The 12459-nt window shown below is 41.3% G+C and overlaps 1 long non-coding RNA gene across 1 annotated transcript in view; it reads left to right on the top strand.

The window, feature by feature from the left end:
- The window catches only part of LOC137306189 (uncharacterized), a 48511-nt gene extending 41248 nt beyond the window's left edge, over positions 1-7263 (top strand). Inside the window, exon 3 of the long non-coding RNA XR_010958835.1 lies at positions 6838-7263. This is a non-coding gene — a long non-coding RNA (uncharacterized lncRNA). The remainder of the gene's footprint in view (positions 1-6837) is intronic.
- The last annotated feature ends 5196 nt before the right edge of the window (positions 7264-12459 follow it).

Here is a 12459-nt window from a genome sequence, read left to right as displayed (position 1 = left end):
GAGTAGGATTTTCAAGTCAACAGGGACTGTTTCCTGTACTGGGGGAAACACTCCCAGTTGTGTTGCAGCCATCAGCCTGTGGCATCTGCAAAGGTCCATTTGACACGTTGTGGCGGGGAGACCCTCACTCATTGCAGGAGGCCACTCTGTCACTTGGGACAAAGTTTGGCCTCCACCACCCGCCTCCTAACAATAAAATTCACAAACTTGCACACTTACCCCGGTGTCCAGACACATTTACACACCTTGCTGTCCCCTTCAAACGTATATCTTCCGGATGGGGGCCGCCGTAGCTGCAGTCATGACCTCCTCGGAGGAAGAACAGCATCACCAGCCTCGCCAGCCACACCGTCCACCTCTGACACGTGGAGCTCCACAACACAGTACTGTGACACATCCACCTGCACAGCAGGAGGGAGGGCAACCACAGAGAGAGATGCGTCGCAGAAGGCACTACCCTTGCCACAGGGTCTACAGACCGAGGCTCAGCTTCCTGGACCTCTCTGAGCAGCAGTGCACACGGAGGCTCAGAGTCACTCGACATGTAGTCGTGGACATCTGCGGCCTCTTTCATGCCGAGCTGCTCCCGGCTGGCCCGAGCACCATCTTCTTACCTGTCGCTCTCAAAGTCACCACTGCCCTCAACAACTTCTCCTTCGCATCCTTCCAGGTGCAACCAGGGACATCGCCGACGTCTCTCAGTCGTCTGCACAAAAGAGCCCTGCAAATACATCTACAGCCACTCTGCAGTGACACAGTGGGTGGCATCAGTTGTGGGTCTTCATTGTGATCCTCAGGAAAGGGCATTATTGCACAAACCAGACAAGATTCGCAAAGACGTGGCAGTAGTGGTGCCAATATAATATGTAATGTGAGTTGATCAGAAATTAAATATAAGTAAAAACCATGACAAACCCTCAAACACCCTTGTGCATCTCCTTCATGCTCACGACACGTTTGCCTTACGCTTCCTACTGCACATATGTGATGCATGCCCTGTGGCTGCAGCACAGGTAGTGGCAGGTTGAGTGAGGCTGACTGTGAAAGAGATGCACGAGAGGGTGAGTATGAGATAGAGCCATGAGATTGTATGAGGATTGGGTTGAGTGGTAGTGGCGGGATGAGTACTGGTGAGGTGAGTAAGTGCAGGTAAGATGAGGATGAGCTTTGAGTGGGTGTGAGGAGTGATGTGATAGAGTAGTGTTGGCAATGCAGAAGGAGATGTGAGGTGGGGTCGGTGATGTGGCAGATGGAGTGTAGGGGAATGAGTAAGTGTACTCACTTTGGCTGACCTACTTAGGTGATTGAAGCACCTTTGCACTTTATGCAGGTGCACGATATGTCGGTGGTGCAGGTGACCTCCTCTGCCACCTCGAGCCAGGCCTTCCTGGTGGCAGAGGCAGGCCACTTCCACCCGCCCGCTGGGTAGAAGATCTCTGTCCGCCCCCTCCTCCTCACCCCATCCAATAAGAGCTGGAGTGAGGCATCATTAAACCTGGGAGCAGCCTTCCCCCGGGGCTGCTCCATGCTGTAATTTTGCCTATTTTCTGCAGCATCAGTCAATGGAGGACTGCCCCTTTAAATAGGGCTCCTCCAGCTGACAGCCTATGCTGCTCATGCGCAGTCCGCCCGCCGTGCAGCTTTCCAGCGCAAAACCCGGAAGCCAAGGTAAGTACCTTCAATCAAACTGCAATCGCGTGCGGAGCACCCCGATTTCACTGGGCACGTTATCCAACCCGCCGGCCTCCTAATATCGGGCCCAATGTCTCATTAGCTGATACAAAGTGACACCAGTGACACTCGCAAAGAAGCCTTGAATCCAGAATGTTCCAGAATTCCAACTGTAGGAGGAAAATGTAGAAATGGAGGTCAATAACTTGCATAAAACGAAGATTAAAAATCATAAAGAAACTTTTTTTTTGGTTGGTCACAAACTAATTAAACGATAGCTTTAACTCTTTTGGAATGGAATTGATTTAACAGGTATTCAGATTTTTTATTTTCTCCCAAATTCAGATTAAAAAATTTACATGAAATCAGCTGCAAGCTTTTTCAGGTCAAAAATAACACTGAACATTTGTAATCAGAAAATTCAGGTTTTTAATCAACAAATAAGTCGGACGGGGCGAATAAAATGTTTTAAATGACACATGTTTACAAAGATGTATTAGGCTGAATGCCATTAGCATGCACCATAGGCCTCAGGCCTGCTGCCCCATTCTGTTGACCGTCTGTGCATAGTGGAGGCAAACGAAGATGCACGTTAGGTACGGAGAGAAGAGGAATTGCTTGCTGGACCAAACCAGTGGCTCTATGCTCCTCACCAGAGTTGTACTGTCCCAACCTTGTCACTTCTTGTTTTTTCAGGTATAGCCCTAATTTTGGATTTCATCTTTTGAAAAGGGAAGGTTATTATTAGATTTAATTCGGGTCAACACTAAAATCTGAAGGTTTAATTACTTTGCAGTGTTGTTAACCTATTTTTCTTTCAGAAATAAAAATATGGAATAGTAGCACAATTTGAAAAACCCTTGACAGATAATTGATTTGGGTTCTTGCATAGGAATTTTTTTGGTTTTAGCATTTTTCAGGCACAATCTAAATATCTGAATGAAAAATATCACTTCTAAAATTGTGCAGACAGTTGATGTCATTGTTATTGTGGGAAAAGGTAAGCAGTCAGCTGAGTTTTATTCAGAGCTGTAATGTACTTAATCTTGGATAACAATAGTTCCACGGTTGCACCAAATTTTAAAAAAAAGCAATCTAGCTTCAAGCTGATAATAAAGTCATCATCTAAAAAGACATTCTCCTTCATCTGAGAATACGAGACCCAAGTCTGAACTGAACAATAAAATAGACAAGATTTATATTTCTGCCCATCAATAAGGTGTAGGAAAATCCCCAAACCGTCTGTAGTCATGCCAAATGAGGCCATGCTTTAACATTTCCAAGAACAGGACTATAATAAGATGCTTTCTGGGTACCGTTGTCATTACAGGCTTCATTAAGTGGTTGTACTTAAAAGAACTTTCGGAGAATGATGGGGTAAATTTCATGATTAAGTGTTCCCAGCACAGATCCTCACCCAATGGAAACACAAATCAGAAATTTGGGTGTGGAGGTCAGCTTACATCATTTTGGAAGGAAATCATGCAGGCCATGAATTAGACCACCAGGCCTGAATTCCCAATATGCACTTCAATTGTGCAAAGATGTGCGCCTGGAGTGCTAAATTATAATATTTAGCTCAACGAATGAGTAATGATTCTGATTTTAGAATTAAACCTGATTTAACTACCTCCAAAGATGAATTCCAGAATTCAAGTGAAACAGGATAAACCTGGAAACATCAACATTGGCACACTGCATTCTAGTATGAAGCACTGTAGTAAAACTACATCTGATAAAGGAAAGCTTGATACTAAATCGGCTCCAGCTTGTCTGGAGGAAAAGGACTCTTAAAAAGGTGGAAGGACTATTAAAGGATTGTTAATTAACACGTTGTAAAAGACCACACAGAAGAGGATAGATCACCATAGCAACTTGACCATAGGAACATAAATGATTCCAGGACAGTTGGCGGTCATTTGATCACCTGCCTACTTGATTAGGTCTGGACACTGAGAGGAAACAAGTGAAGTGTCAATCAATCATGGGTTATATTTGTAGGAACATATTGTTGACAAGCCACCGCCATAGAGGTGTGGTTCAAAGTAAAAGTAAAAGACATTTAAAGCTAAGGAGAAGTTAGAGTGGGGGAGACACAGCTCCACTGTGTCTGCTCCAACTTGCTTTTTCACTTCCTGGTGGCGTCACCTTATCTGGAATCTTCATGACTGCTCGCTACCTCACAGCTTCAGGCCTCATTGCTGGCTTACAGATTGCCTGTGAAGCAGATGACCTGGCTTCAAGAGAAAGTCATGCTACACTACATTGGTATCCATCAAAATATCTGGAATCTTCCCAACAAGCTTGAGTATATAACTTTCGTTCTGGGGATAGTTTAAGATAATATTTGATTTCCAAAAACGTTATGCATTTTGGGAATTCAGAAGGTGTTGTTTTATTGTTGTTAAAGCAATTCTAAATCGTGCATAAGCCCAAGATGTTGTTTAAATTCTGATGTCAATTTTCCTAGTACATAATAAATCTGTTTTCTGTATAAAGCCATGCTTTGTGCCTGAAATTTCTTTAGGGAAAAAACCCATTAAATTAAATATAAAATTAAACCACGCGGCGATAAAAAGGCAAAATGAAGTGTAAAATCACTTTGCGCCTTCTTGCTCCTACAGCACACAGTCTATTCCCTGTTCATCTTCTCCATACCAACAGGCAGCATCAGGATAGAACACATGAGTTAGCAAAGTCAAATAAAGGAGAAGACACAAAGGATACAACTAATAAATACATGTCAACACTTTTTAGTACTATACTCTATGAAAGCAGTTGTAAGCATCTATCATTTAAAGCATTTCATTTGTTACTTCCAAAATTGTTTCATGATTTTACCAGAGTTTTCTGAATAAAAACATTGACTGACTGTTGTCCCTGTTTTTGGGTGTGACTGAGGCAGTAGCTCAGGGAAAATGGCAGTGCATTACTTACTATCCTGTTCCGCTGCCAATCTATCCAGTCCTGGAAATGGGCGGCCTCATTAATGTACACAAATGTACACAAATTTAATGTGACATACAGAGAACCATGCTGTAATTTTTAGTACCATGGGGCAGAGTTTTTAGTACCATTGGTACTTGGCGTAGTGCAGCTTAACCAGCAAGTCTTTAAATGGATTGCTACAGGCCGCTCAAGTAAAAGTTTTTAAAATGATTTTTGTGGGGTAAGAAGGAACATTAATACGCATTGCAAATTTTTCGCTATTTGCTCTCAGGTTTAGGCCATAGGTGAGACAGCATTAATTCTCTCCATCACCTCCATTTAGGCTGCTCTGACAATACTCCTGGCTATAGGGTGCCCCTTACACTCTTTGTAGCACCTCCTCCAGAGGCACTTCCAAAAATGTTTCTTAGAAAGCTGCTGTTCTGTCATTTTCAAAATGTGTAGCCTTTTAAGGGCAGACAAGAGCTGCTGGCACCAGGCAACCCCCTACCAGACCACACCACATCATGCACTAACTACCGGGAGTGACAAAATTGATTTAACTAAGCTGACCTCAGATTAAAGTGCAGGGTCAGAGCAGCGGTCTAGGCCCATATCAGGCAGAAATGAGTCCTTTACCATTTGCAAATGAACATGACTTCTCGCATGCTGGCAGAAATGACAAATATAGAGCAGGCACAAAGGAGACCACAATTCAGTGAAACTCAAATGCTTGTTTGTGATGTAATGCATCAAATTTAAATCTTTTTTTTGGGAGTAGCTCAGGACTGCCTGCACCAGAGGGGCATTGAAAGGGTTGGGCAAATCATTTTGCAAAGTCGGCAAGGTTTCTGTAGCTATTAGAAATCCTGAATGCTGCAAAACACGTCATAGTGTTTTGAAATGTGTAGCTCGAGCCAAGAAAGCACACAATTAAATAATTGTATACTGCAGTAAACCTACTACCTGGTCACCAAAAATAGCCTTAGTTGACTAGAAAAAGTCTATTGGTTGTAATAAAACCTTGTTTGAATTGGAGTTGTAGCGCTGGAGGAATTCAAACACTAAAATTTGGGAGTACATTTTACGATTTAGTGCTCTTGGCTCACAGTTTCAAGAGACAGGAGCACCTATTGGAAATTTGGGCATGGAGGGCAGTGTGCTTGATTCGCAGCCAGCACAATTTTCCACCCCTAATTGTGCGGGTTGCAAATCAGACACATTGCCCTCCATGCCCAAAATTGCAATAGGTGCTCCAGTCACACAAAACTTTGCCTGAGAGCTAGATTGTAATATTTAGCTCATGCAATCTTAATTGGATGTAATCCCCAATAATGGAACTAAGTGGTGTTTTTGGGTGTTGGTGGGTTTTAATCTAGAACCAGTCTCAAGATTGGTAGCTGCAGTGTAACTGCAGCCCAGGACACATCATAAGTCAACTTTGGTACTAATTGGTTCAGCATTTACATTATGATCTGGTTAACTATGGCCAGATTGACTCTTGTTTTAATGCAACAAGGTTAGTGGTGACACAGTAAACATAGGAGGACAGCATAGAATAAGTTATTAGGTTTTTGTGAGTCAGAGGTAGGTAAAACATGAGTCAATTGATCTATGCAGTATATTGCATAAACACTCACTAAAGAGTATTTAGTTTAATTTGTGGAGGCGGTGAGGTTAACTAATCCTGTCTCACAGCGCATGGAGACAAGTTGCATGTGAAAAATAAAGCACTTGTCTCTTGGCCAACTTAAGTTTCACGGGTCTGTGGCACTCGTGAGTTCTGCAACAGCACCATTCATATGGTTGTCTATTCTCCATAAGCCCCTGATCCATGACATGCATCATAATAATTTTTATTTCAGGACTTTGTCTTGTATATGTCACGTGTACATTCTGTCATGTTTGTGACCAATATTTTCTGTTTCCTGTGAGACATTGCTGGAAGTTCTGTCAAACAATCACAAGGGCACTGGAGCACTGTGCTTCGATGTTACAATGGTGGATCCATGTGCAGTCCAAAAAGACTGGAACATTTTGCAAACTTGCACTTTTAAAAATAACTTATCTACTTCAACAACATTTTTGCTGGTATAAAATGTTGTTTATGACAATAGTTAATGGAAAGTACACATGGATATGTCCAGTTTAATAGTGTTCCTGACTTATACTTACTGAAGTCATTTGATGGTTAATATTTCCAAATTCATCATGTTCATCTTATATTTTCTACAAAAGGCCTTTGGCACAATTACTGTGAATCTCAATCCAGGAAGTTACAAACAAGGAGACATCAGAGCTGAAAGAACAAAGTAGCTTCATGGAGTGGCCAGTAGGAGGTGTGCACTGCCTAGCAATGTGTCAGCCTACGTTTTCCTATTCCAGCCAAAAGCTGATTATTTGAAAGTGAAATGTTCCACCGTGTGGTTCAGCTGAAAATGGACCAAACTACTGTTGTATTTGTCAAGAAGGTTGAAATCAGAGCCTAGAAATGCAGCATGTGATCCGGATATGTCATGAAACAAGCAGACTGATTGCCTGCAGCTCTTTTCAAAGATGCTCTGAAGAAACAAAGACCCAGTGTTTTTTTTTAAAAACTCTTGTCTGCAAAACAGATAATTCAATCTCAGTGCTTTCAACCTAAATGTGGAACTATGCCAAAATAAAACAAGCTGCATGATTCTAAATATCTAGAACTGTTTTCATATCACAAAACATGAAGCAGTTTCTCACTTCCTGCCTCTTTTCAGTCAACTTGACCACTGAACCTAATCCCAAGGGTGGAAAAACTGAGCCTGAAATGAAACTCTACATGACTTCCAGCTGGCTTGTAGATAAGACAAAGCTTCTCTTAAGTAATACATTTTTTTTAAGTCTGGAGGACATTAGCAGTTAAATTGGAAAACAAGCAGCCTGGGTGGTTTTAGATGGAACACAGCACTTATGATAATACTGAATGGGGTAGGGGTGGGGGAGGGTTCCAATGTTGATGTCATTAAATCGCTAGCTCACAGAATGTAATTACCAGCCAAGTGTCAACTGATCTTCATTAAGTACAGAAACTAAAAACAAGACTTGATACTGTGAACATCTTACATTTAATAGGGGTATACTACAGACCACCTAATAGTGGAAAGGAGGTAGAGGAAGAAATATGTAAGCAAATGTGTGAAATAAGTGAAGGACAAAGAATAATAATCATGGGAGATTTTAACTACCATCAAATAAAATGGCAAGAAGAGGGAGGTAAAGGGGTACAGAGAATGGAGTTTTTACAATGTGTGCAGGACTCCTTTCTTACCCAGTATGTAAAAAGCCCAACAAGAGAGGAAGCACTGCTGGATCTAGGAATGAGAAATGAACCAGAACAGAAAGGAGGAGTGAGCCTAGCGGAACATCTACACAATAGCGATCACAACATAATAAGGTTTAAAATAAAGATCAAGAAGGAAAAAGACCAAAGTAATAAATTGGAAAAAAAGTTGTTTTTGAGGGGATGAGAATGGAACTAGGAAAAATAAACTGGAAAAATTTAAGACAAACAAAGAAATAGAACAGCAGTGGGAAACATTTAAAACGGTGATCAATAGTACCCAGGAGAAATATATCCCACTAAAAAGCAACAACAAACTACCCAGTAATGACACACCACGGATGAATAAAGAAATAAGGGCAAAATTGAAACTAAAGAAAAAGGCAAACACAAGTACATATCTGCTCACCATATACATAAATGATTTGGATTCGGAAATCGGAAGTATAATTTCAAAATTTGCGGACAACACCAAATTGGGCGGTATAGTTAATATCAAGGGGGTCTGCGACAAAATACAGGAAGACATTAATAAACTTGCAGAATGGACATGTAATTGGCAAATGAATTTCAATATAGATAAGTGTGAGGTGGTGCATTTTGGTAGGAATAATACCACCTACTCCTTGGAAAATAAGAGTCCAAACAGGGTAAAGGAGCAGAGGGATTTAGGGGTGCAGAAACAAAAATCACTAAAAGTAGCGAGGCAGGTTAATAGGGCCATAGCAAAAAAATAGCAAACCAAGCACTGGGGATCATTTATAGTAGGATAGAATTGAAAAGCAGAGAAGTTATGCTAAACTTGTACAGAACCTTGGTTAGACCACACTTGGAGGACTGCGAACAGTTCTGATCTCCACACTATAAAAAGGATATAAAAGCACTGGAGAGGGGTGCAAAAAAGATTTACTAGGATGTTACCAGAAATGAGAGGTTATACCTATCAGGAAAGATTGAATAGGCTAGGGCTTTTTTCTCCAGAAAAGAGAAGACTGAGAGGTGACCTGATAGAGGTCTTTAAGATTATGAAAGGGTAGACATAGAGAAGATGTTTCCACTTGCCGGGGAGACCAGAAATAGGGGCCATAAATATAAGATAGTCACTAACAAATCCAATAGGGAATTCAGGAGAAACTTCTTCACCCAGAGAGTGGTAAGAATCTGGAACTCGCTACCACAGGAAGTAGTTGATGCACTTAAGGAGAAGCTAGATAAACACATGAGGGAGTAAGGAATAGAAGGATATGTTGATAGGGTTAGATGAAGAAGGGTAGGAGGAGGCTCACATGGAGCATAAACACCAGCATGGACCTGTTGGGCCGAATGGCCTGTTTCTGTGCTGTACATTCTTTGTAATACAACTGCAATGGGGCATGATTTTTACATGGAGGTAGGGAGGGAGCAGGGGGGGCGGGGGGGGGGGGAGGGGAAGATAATCAGATGCAAAACTCGGAAGTAAAGTTGATGGGTTGCAATCTGCGACCGCGACCTTAATGAGGGAAATAAATTTTACTTTCGGGTTTCAGGCCCAGCAGCCAGTCTGATTGACAGGCTGGCTGGCTGTTCAGCAGGAATCAGAGAGAAGGGAGCGAGAGATCGTGGGCCGTGGCGGACGTTGTGGGCCGGGAAGTGATCAGATCACCAGAAGATTGATAGATGTCGCCAGAAGATCGGAGATATGGAGGGATCTCGGACATCGGTGGGTGGGAGGAGGTTGGATATAGGGGGGGCTCCATCATCGGAGGAGGGGCTCAGCCAATCATGGGGGTCCGATCACGCCAGGGGAGCTTGTTGGGCCTGGATGAAGCATCCTGGGCCACAAGCAATGCAATAAAGGCACACACCTCACGGATCAGACCCTTCTCACCTGCTTTCACCTGACGTGAATCGGAAGTGGTGGTAAACCCTAACAGGTAAGGTTAAATTCATTTTACATTCCTGATACACAAAAAATGAACTGCCTCAACTATCGCAATGAGATACATTACCCCTTTAAGTATTGGCCCATCAGCTTTAAGTGGGGAATGGATTTCTGGGTTTCTGTTCCGCAAGAAATTTCATGCTACTATTCGAAGAAGAGCAGGGAGTTATCCCAGTGTCCTGACCAACATTCCTCCCTCAACCAATACCACCAAAAGAAATTATCTGGGCCAGGAATTTCCTCAGAAATGATCCCGCTCCACCACCGTAGCTTTTACATGGATACAGGAGGTTTCCATCGCACATCTGGCAAAGTTACAGTGACGGAGTGAGACCAGCTCTGAGGAAATTCACGGCCCTGGTCATTCATTCATTTATTTGCTACTTGTCGGACTCTGTTCTTTGCAAATTGGCTGCTGCATTTGCTTATATAGAACAAAATTAATGCATTGGTTGTAAAGCACTTTGAGACGTCTTAAAAATATGATATGGTGCTATATAAATGCAAATTCTTTCCATATATTTGATTGTTATAGTATATCCAAATCAATTTTTAGCGTGACAGTAATACCTTGAACAGGCATTTTTTTAAGTAGCCTGAAATAACATAATTATTATCTTCTGAATTAGTGGCAGCATTCTCACCTCTGAAGGTCACGGGAGTTCAAGCCCCAATCCAGAGACTTGAGTATGTAATCTAGGCTGACACTACTGTGTAGCACTGAGGGAATGCTGCGCTTTTGGAGCATGAGACGTTAAATCAAGGCCCTGTCTATCCTCGGGGACTTAAAAGATCCCACGGCACTATTCAAAGAAGAGCAGGGGAGTTCTCCTGGTATCCTGGGAAACATTTATCCCTCAACCAACATCAATAAAAAACAGATTATCTGGTTCTTTACCTCATTGCTGTTTGTTGTACCTTGCTGTGTGAAAATTGGCTGCCATGTTTGCCTACATAGCCACAGTGACTATACTTCAAAAATAATTAACTGGCTACAAAGTGCTTTGAGACATCCCAAGGTATTATTGGTTATAATATCATATGAATCTTTAACAAGTTTGTGTGATATTCCTCTGGCAGGTATTTTAACAGAAGCCTTAACCCATTTAAAATAAAAGGGTTAGTGTTCTGATGTAGGATAGACATAACTTATGAACCCCAAAGATAAGTGGGTTACCAGCTTTGCTGTTGTCACAAATTGAATTATTTTGCCATATGCCACCACTTCCAGGTCAGTAAATTAATTTATATCACACATTTGTATGGGACTAAACATCCAGTTTTACAAATTAATATGATGATGATAGTCATGATTGCATGTAACACATGTTCAAGTGGTATCATTAGGAGTAAGAGCATCAAAAAGTCAGGGATGATGAAGTGCTATTTGGTCAATGGAAGATAGTACATTAACGCTCCCATTGTAATGTCAAATAGTATTTTGGATATCCCAAATGATTTTTATCTCTATTTCTTTCTTGGTAGATTATTCCAAACCTTATCAATTCTAGTTTCTATACTAAATTTGTTTTTTGCAAATTTCTATTCATGACTTTTGGTCCTACTTTCTTGGCTTATTTTAGAGTAATAATATGGATTTATCTTAATTATACCATTTAATATTTAATTACTAGATTTACAAGAATGGTACGAGGGATGAAAGACTTCAGTTACATGGAGAGACTAGAGAAACTGGGGTTGTTCTTCTTAGAGTAGAGAAGGTTAAGGGGAGATTTGATAGAGGTGTTCAAAATCATGAAGGGTTTTGATAGAGTAAATAAGGAGAAACTGTTTCCAGTAGCAGAAGGGTCGGTAACCAGAGGACACAAATTTAAGGTAATTGGCAAAAGAACCAGAAGCGACGTGTGGAGAAATTTTTTTTACACAGAGAGTTTTATGACCTGGAAGCAGACTAAGTAATATCTTTCAAAAGGGAATTGGATAAATACTTGAAGTGGAGAAATTTGCAGGACTATGGGGAAAGAGCAGGGGAGTGGGACTAATTGGATAGTTCTTTCAAAGAGCCAGCACAGGCACAATGGGCCAAATGACCTCCTTCTGAGCTGTATCATTCTAAGATTCTATGATACTTCAACGTTTAACTGCTTTCTTTCTATACTGTAAAGCTTCAACTTCTGTAATCTTTTCTCATAGCTCATCACCTTTGCATTATGATCAATCTTGTTGCTCTTTTTTATACCTTTTCTAATGCATATGTCCTTTTGCGGTATGAGCCCAGAATTTTCTTTTGGTGATTAAGGCGGAAAAGAACTTAATGCTGTTAAAATTGTGAACAGAGCAATGACATACAAGCACACTAAGCATTTGTTTGCTAATATCTTCAGCAGTACATTCTAGGGTACTGTATTTTAAATGTAATCAGGCAGTGCATTGTCTTAGCATCACCTTTGCAGATTCATAAGGATCAATTTTGTGTGCTCCCAGCTGGAAGAGCATATTGGAATGGAAATTATGGACAGAAAATCATGGGGGGCGCACGCCCCCAATACCTGATGTGCACTCTTCGTGGGCAAAGCTCTCCTCCTGGAGTGTTATTTTCTATAATCAGCTCTATATTCTACTGATCTGCCTATGTATCCTAGAATTCTATTAGCCTTTTTAACTA

This window comes from Heptranchias perlo, chromosome 3, assembly GCF_035084215.1.
Source record: "Heptranchias perlo isolate sHepPer1 chromosome 3, sHepPer1.hap1, whole genome shotgun sequence".
Classification (NCBI taxonomy): domain Eukaryota; kingdom Metazoa; phylum Chordata; class Chondrichthyes; order Hexanchiformes; family Hexanchidae; genus Heptranchias; species Heptranchias perlo.
This window is presented reverse-complemented; position numbering and strand designations above follow the sequence as displayed.